This window comes from Anthonomus grandis, chromosome 11 (assembly GCF_022605725.1).
Source record: "Anthonomus grandis grandis chromosome 11, icAntGran1.3, whole genome shotgun sequence".
Lineage (NCBI taxonomy): Eukaryota > Metazoa > Arthropoda > Insecta > Coleoptera > Curculionidae > Anthonomus > Anthonomus grandis.
Window position 1 is genome coordinate 19,791,973 of NC_065556.1, and position 8,102 is coordinate 19,800,074.

An 8,102-nucleotide genomic window follows, 5' to 3' on the forward strand; every position below is an offset into this window, starting at 1 on the left:
ATATTATAAAGAAATAATTATTCAGAAAAATACTTAAACCCTTTTTTATACCCAACACGGGGGAGATATAAAACTCACAACCTGCACCAAAACAATACAAACAAACACCCTTGTATGCAATCGTATACAACCATCATGCTACTTCTAGAGCACACGATGCTGGTGAGTTAAAAAATAGGAACTCAACTGTTCTCTAAATAAATACAACCTAAATCCTGACTTAAACTTGGATAAATTAGGAAGTAGTAAATCATTGTTTGGCAAGGAGTTACATGTTTTAATCGCATTGTAAGTACATAAAAGACTTCTTGTATGTTCTTGTATTATATCGAGGAATATTATATTTAAATTTATTTTTTAGAGATTTAAATTTAGAGTAATTAAACCATTGATAAAAACACTCAAATGTTGAGTTCTACGATTTGACATATTCAACCAGTTCAAATCATTAATTTTATGTGATACGTGATCTGATTTTCGTAAATTAAAAATTAGACGAATACAGAATACATGTATTTACATATACGCACATTTTGAATACGATATTGTTTCGCTTGACGAAGACAAGGGCCATAAATAAAATCAGCATCAGTTGTGTTAGAAGTTACTTTTCTGGATGATTCTAGGTCAATTTGAAACGTCAAAGTGTAAACTCCTCATTAAATTAATCAAAAAATTCAATGTTTATCTACGTTTCCAGAGAAAATTGTACTTAGAATACTCTGGAAAGCCTATAACTTGTTAGGTTCAATACTAAGAAAACTCAATTTTTCCAAGGCGTTATGTTAGAGGTTCCTTTTCTGCTTGATACTAGATATGCTAAATTTGTGTTCACAAATCTTTGGAAATCCTATTAAGAATCATTTGATTTGTTTTTTTGTTATTTTTTCTTAGTCGGTGAGAATTAGATTATCATTTTTGGATTTTTGATTCTATCGCCTTGAATAACAGTTAAATTCTTTATTTCTTAGTCCTAGTGAACAAAAAATTTGTGTTTTAAATTTTTAGTAAACTGCTTCGAGAAAGAATGACGTTTTAATGCTTTTCCAGAAGTCTCCTAAAACTTTCCAGCATATGCTTAAGGCATTCTATACAAGGTGTAAATAAATAGATGCGAAAAAATTCAGGGGCTGATTTTTGGGTAAATTTTAAGAAATAAACTTTATATGAACGTATGTCCTAAAAGTCCTAACTTTTGAGATACCGGGTGCTAAAGATTGAAGAAAAATTTATATATTTCTTACAATACCTGTGAAATCCCTGTAGATATTTTAGAAATATTTTGTATGCATCAAAAGGCAATTTCTGAGGTTCACTTATTTTTTTTATTTGTATCAGTGACATTCGTGCAAGGTTTAAAGTAAATATTTCTGATGAAAAATATGGTACACCACTGTTTACTTAACCCTTTTTATTTTTTACTTAACCTTTCAAATAATGTATTAATCTATCATTCTGTATTAACCTGTTAAATGTCTACTGATGATTGTTGGTTGATTGTCAGTTCTTGCCTCCTTTAAAGTAGAAACTTTTTTGTGCAATTTTGATCCACTTCATCAAAATGGCAAATTATTCAAATGCAGAAATGACCGATATGCATTTTGTTTATGGTCTTGCTAACGGAAATTCATCGCAAGCATCTAGAATGTATGCTGAAATGTACCCTCAACGAATGGCACCTCATCATACATTATTTGCACGCCTTCATCAAAGACTACGAGAAACTAGAACTTTTCAACCAAGAAAGCATGATTGTAGTCGCCAACGCGATATTAGAAAACCGGAATTAGAAGAAGCAGTGTTTAATTTAATTGATTAACAACCTGACACCAGTACTAGAAAAATTGGTCTGCAACTACATGTCAATCATGTATAGACTATTTTTAAGGATCAGTTATTATATCCATTTCACGTATAACGAGTCCAGGCTCTATTACCACGAGATTTTCCTAAGCGTCTTCAATTTTCTCGTTGGATGTTAAAAGTCATTGAGCAAAACCCTCACTTTTGAGGCAGATTATATTTATCGATGAGGCTAATTTTTCCAGAGAGGCAATCATTAACTACCATAATAACCACATTTGAGCGGACGAAGAACCTCATGCCATAGTTGAAGCTCATCACCAACAACAATTTTCTTAAAATGTATGTGGGTTGGAATCATTGGAGACCACCTCATTGGCCCACATTTTCTACCACAGAGATTGAATGGGGAAAGATACTTCCAGGACTCCTTGAGGCGGTACCCCTAGATGTTAGAAGAATAATGTGGTTTCTGCACAATGGGGCTCCTGCTCATTTTAGTTTATTAGCTCATCGTTATTTAGACGAAACATCCAAATCGTTGGATAGGCCGAGGCGGTCCTTAGTTTTGGCCACCTCGGGCACCAGATATGAATCCACTAGATTTTACCACATGGGGTCATTTAAAAACTTTGGTGTACAGGATTCCGGTACTGGATATTAATGACTTATGAAATCGAATCATTAATTCATGTGCCGAAATTCAAAATTCTCCCGAAATTTTTTATCGGATTCGTCGATAAATGCGGCGACATTTTTTATAATTATTTAATTTCAAAAAAAAATTCTACATCTAAAAATTAATTATAAACACGTCCAGGCACGGATTTACAAAAAATGCCGCCCTGGACACTGTGAAAAATGCCGCCCTTTTTTTTAGATGATTTTAGCTTGCGAAGTTAGGTAAACTCGTTTGCTGAGATTTGATATTTTGTACATTTACGTTTATATCACAGATGTGATGTACACATTATTGTGTTTTCTGCAAAACAGGAATATGTGAATGTGTTTTTACATTTTATAAAAGTTTTACAGGTATTATACAAAAAACATATATTTTTCTTCAATCTTTCATCCTTCAAACCTTCAATCTTTCTTCAAACCATCCAGTATCTCAAAAGTTACGCCTTTTAAGATATACGTTCATTTAAAGTTTTTTTCTTAAAATTAACCCAAGAATCAGGCCCTGAATTTTTTCGCATCTATTTATTTACATCCTGTATATCCTTCAGTAGATATCCCTGTAACACTAATGAATGTTGTTCTGCGTGATATTTTTCTTCCAATGCAGCTCTTATTCCGATTGCACACGGTAAGAATTTCTAAAAAAAAAATTAAATTTCCCTTTTTTTTAAAGGGTTAACATAAGCCTCACCGTTCTACAAGAGCTTTTAGACATTTAATAATTCATATTACATATGCGCAATAATATAATGATAATACAGCTGCTCTCTTAACAGATTCACTAATTAATTAACTAATCTGTCGGTGATTTATACCCCCAAAGAATGTCCAAACGTCAGTCTGGGATTACCTATTAGCCGGGAATTTACATGATCCCGACCGAACCAGAGCTGAGCTCAGTTAAACCCGAAAACGGCGACCGATAATCTCGAATCAAAGAGCAATTAATCAAAAGACACTTGGGCATTAGCATACGGGCATGAGGCGATTGCATAATTTATCCATTACTCACGAGTCTGGAGTGTGCTTAGAACTGTAGTAGTTCATGACTGATGGGTAATGACTTAACTCGGGGATAATATAGTTTATGAAACAGTCTTGCCAATACATCAAGCGGTATCAAACGGCCATGAATCTCGAATAGCAAATGACTTTATAAGGGTACCTATCCTGTGTCACGGTCTCATGAATACATTGCTGCCTCTTGCACGTTTGCCTCTAATGAATAATGATAATGTCTATTAGCTGGGTTTGCTATAACTATAGTTAATGCGATCGCGGAAATTCGATGGGATGGCGGGTATAAATTTTCATGAAATGTGATAAAACGATGGAGAGGGATGAAAATTGATGAATAAAAATTTAAAAAGTTATATTAAAAAAAGATACATGAGCAAGCTTAATCCTTATCATAAACACATGGTATATTCCTGGAATTTAAGGTATCTAATGCAAATATAAGTTAGTAGAAACCTATCAGGATATTGCCCCTTAGGAATGCTACTGTTCCTCTTACTAATAATACAAATGTTCCACCCCCAAATCAAAAACTTATCACCCGCAACCAAACAAACTAACAATGGCATTAACGGGATTAAATAAAATTAGTACGGGGCGTATGTTTTCCTTCAATAAGTTTATACATAGGGGGGTGAGCGCCGTTCTTAACTTTCACAGTCCCACACTGGATTAAGCAAAAGGCACCAGATTAAGGTGGGCGTAATTTATGTACCCTCATGTTGGATATTAATATTGGTATTTTATCGTTGAGATCATGTGAATTAGGGATGCAGACATATTAAAATCATAATGTCTGAAAAAACTGTATTAAAGCATTTTACGTTTTAGTGACCCCATTAGGTGCAGTTATTGTCGCCGCCATCTGTTGTCAAAGCATTAAACTACAATCGCGTGTTAATTAAAGCCTCTAATAACAGTATTCTGTTATTTAGCGACTCGCACCATCTTGAGAGGACTACGAAATAATACGATAAAAGAAATCTGTATTAATGAATCTTATTTACAGATTTCTATATTATTTGTATGAATATGTTACATAGTTACCTATAAAAATTATAGGGGCCGCAAGCAGTAAGAATGTGCATAGGCAACCGATATCACACATTTTAGCGTGTGTGTAAGGCGGGTTGCCTACCGCAAAAAAATCGATATGAGCTTTTTATTTGACGCGACGTATGGTAGATGGAGGGCCTAACACATGTTACTTGTGAATTTCGGAGGATTCGAGTATAAGTAGTATTAAAAAATGATTTTTTAGTTATCGCTTCTCGGCCTTTTGGCTAAGATCAAAGTGTAGTATCTGTTCTTATCAGCTTAATATCTGATACGCTCCGCATGCGGAGCCAGTATATTAAACTGATTTTTGGAAATTGACGGAGGTTAGGGGCTTGCTCCACCTCTGTCACGGGTTGGCCCGGTATTGCAGTACCTCCGGGATCGGCCCATTTTTATTTAAATAAATGTCAATATTAAGTCTTCGGAGTATTCCTGTTGTATGCAGTACATTACAGGAATCTCCTGTGTTCGTGTCCTGTGCAGAAAATATATCCGTCCAATCGATCACACTAACTGTAACTACTAGGGATGTGCGATACTGAGGAAAGTACGGGTTGGTTACAATATCGACAAGTTCAGTACCGATATTCCAAGTACCGGTCCGATTTAACTAAATATATACAGGGTGACAATTTCAAGAGTAGCCATGGCTTATAATTTTTAAACCGTAAAAGATATTAAAAAATGCTTAAAACCGTTTCTATAGTAACAAGGGGGAACCAAAATGATGAATTTTTTAGGGATATACTATCATACCCCTAACCCCCAGAGCCACCCCCTTAAAAATTTTAAATTGGAAGGGTAGTCGAGTGATACCTTGTTTGAAAGGTCTTACGGCCTTAGGCCGGTATTAGACTATAAAAGATATTTGACAAAGATCTTTTATAAAACATTTTGTTTGATTCTAGTTCTTTTAAGAAAAGTTTTTGAGCAGTAGAACAGTATTACACTATCAAAGAACTTTGTAAAATTTAAAGAGAATCGCGACGTTATTTTTATTTAAAAATGGATGAAAGACGTGCATTAGCTTGCGCTGTTGCTATGAGTGCTGCTGTTGTTACAATGTGTTTAGTGTTAAAAAGAAAAAAACCGTCGACTTTGGGAAAGACCCTGGGTAGCGAGGCGTAATTTAAGAGGAATCCATCATAATCTGCTAAGAGAGTTACTATCTGAAGATAGTAGGAGTTATGAAAACTATTTAAGAATGGATCACGAAACATTTACGTTTATTGCTTCAAAAATAGCACCAATTATATGCCGACAAAATACACACTTAAGGAATCCTATCAGCGTTGAGGAACGCCTTATGGTGACCCTTCGATTTCTGGCAACTGGAGAGAGTTATTCCAGTCTTCAATACAGCAGTCGTATACCTCAATGTACCCTATCAGGCATAATCCCGGAAACGTCCAAGGCCATATATCAGGCATTGAAAAATGAATATCTGAAGGTATGTAGTAAAATTACTTTGTAAAAAATAATAAAAATGATTCTTTATTTCTATTTATAACAAAACTAGAACTTAAATAGGAACAAAAAAAAAGAAATAATACAAATCAATATTTATTCAAATATTTTCTTGCTGAAAATCTGTGCTTGTCACGTTAGCCATTCTAAGTGCATCGCTAATCAAATTATCGGAATTGGTTAGCCCATTCTCTTCATTGAAATTATTATTAAAATTATACTCCAACGGAGTATAACTATGATGGGGTGGCTGTGGTAATGACCTCCATGATTCTTGGGATGAGGCTGGACTTAATAGCCTGGTCGGTTGATCAAGAGTATCCCAAGTATCCATTAATATTTGTTGAATTTTGCGTTTTGTTTGCCTTAGTACAAACTCATTGCTGGCTCCCTGTATCCCACGTAATTCAGATACTACAAATTTCCCGAAAGTATCTAGGGCATCATCCTGTGTTTGATTATGCACTGAAGTTTGTTTCACAATTTTACCCATTTCTGACATGGTTGCAGAAGTTTTAACTAGTAGGTCATCGTAAGGAATAGATTTTCTTTTTTTATTTATGGAAACCGCTGGTTTTATGCCATCTGTAGCAGATTTGGAAGCTAAAGTTGTAGTTTCTGCCTTTTTACTGGTGTCATCCTGTAAATAAAAAAATGTGTTAGATAAACTTTTAAAATATTTATTTTTCTTACAGACACCAACAACTAGAGAGGAATGGGAAAATATTGCCAAGGAGTTTGAAAACAAATGGAATGTGGTCACTACAATTGGAGCAATGGATGGAAAACACATTCGAATTAATTGTCCGGAAATAGGCGGCTCTCATTTCTTTAACTATAAGTCTTATCATAGTATCATATTATTTGCTCTCACTGACGCCGACTATAAATTTGTGTATGTAGATGTTGGAACGAATGGCAGAATCGGTGACAGTGGGGTGTTCGCTAAAAGCCAACTAAGAAGATGCTTACTAGACAGAACAATATTAAACATTCCCGACGGCAAAAATCTTCCGAACACAAATATTACCATGCCCTATGTTGTTCTAGCTGATGACGCGTTTCCTCTAAGCTACAATGTTATGAAACCGTATTCTTTAAAAAATATAACTAAGGAAGAAAAAATATTTAATTACAGACTATCTCGTGGAAGACGAATGGTCGAAAGTAGCTTCGGAATATTAGCAAGCCGATTCAGAGTTTTTTTAACTGCAATTAATTTAGCACCTGAAAAAGTTACATGCATCACACTTGCTGCTTGCACATTACATAATCTGTTAACTGAAAGACGAAAACATCTATATACACGCCATGACGTTTTTACTCGAACTGAAAATGGTTTTCAATACCAAGACGTTCATATCGATGAAGATCTTCAGGAAATGCAAGTTCTTACAAGACAGGTTCATATTGGAGGGAACCACCATTCGAGAAATAAGAGATGCATTTGAATCATATTATAACGGTTCTGGAAAAGTTCCATGGCAAGAAAATTATATATAATCATATAACTTACATTATTTTGATTTATGGCATTATAAATGTCACTTCCCGCTTGGGATTGTTCAAACTGGATTTCTAAATTGGATTCTGATGTATCAGCTTCTGTTGACTTGTCCAAAAATTTAGGAAATTATTAAAGGATTTTATTAATTGAAGGAATGAATTAGGAAATTATTAATTGAATATTAATAAAGGAAACCAATACACCTTAGGCTTATAAACATCATGCTTCTTCGGCTCCACTTTTTTTGGACTGAATTACCTGGAGCATTAAATTAAATAATAAATAATTAACTTTTAATTGTATTATATGTCAATAAACCAAAAAGTAAAATGTTATAAAAAAATAAAATATTTACCTTCATTTTCTCTGATAAATATTGGCTTCTTAACCCATTTAGTTTTTTTTTAATATCCTCCACCTTGCAATCTTTGCTTACTGTATTTATTATTTCAGCAATTCGTTTATATGTATCTAGTCTTTTATTTCGATTTTTGTAATCCGGATGTTGATGATTATATAACATTTCGTAACTCTCATATTCGGAAATTAATAATTTGGTCGCCGC

General features: G+C 34.1%; 1 non-coding gene across 1 annotated transcript; it reads left to right on the forward strand.

Moving 5' to 3' along the window:
* Positions 1 to 4,767: 4,767 nt before the first annotated feature.
* Positions 4,768 to 4,958, forward strand: LOC126742594 (U2 spliceosomal RNA). Its single transcript, XR_007662617.1, has one exon. It is a non-coding gene; the product is annotated as a U2 spliceosomal RNA (small nuclear RNA).
* Positions 4,959 to 8,102: the final 3,144 nt, after the last annotated feature.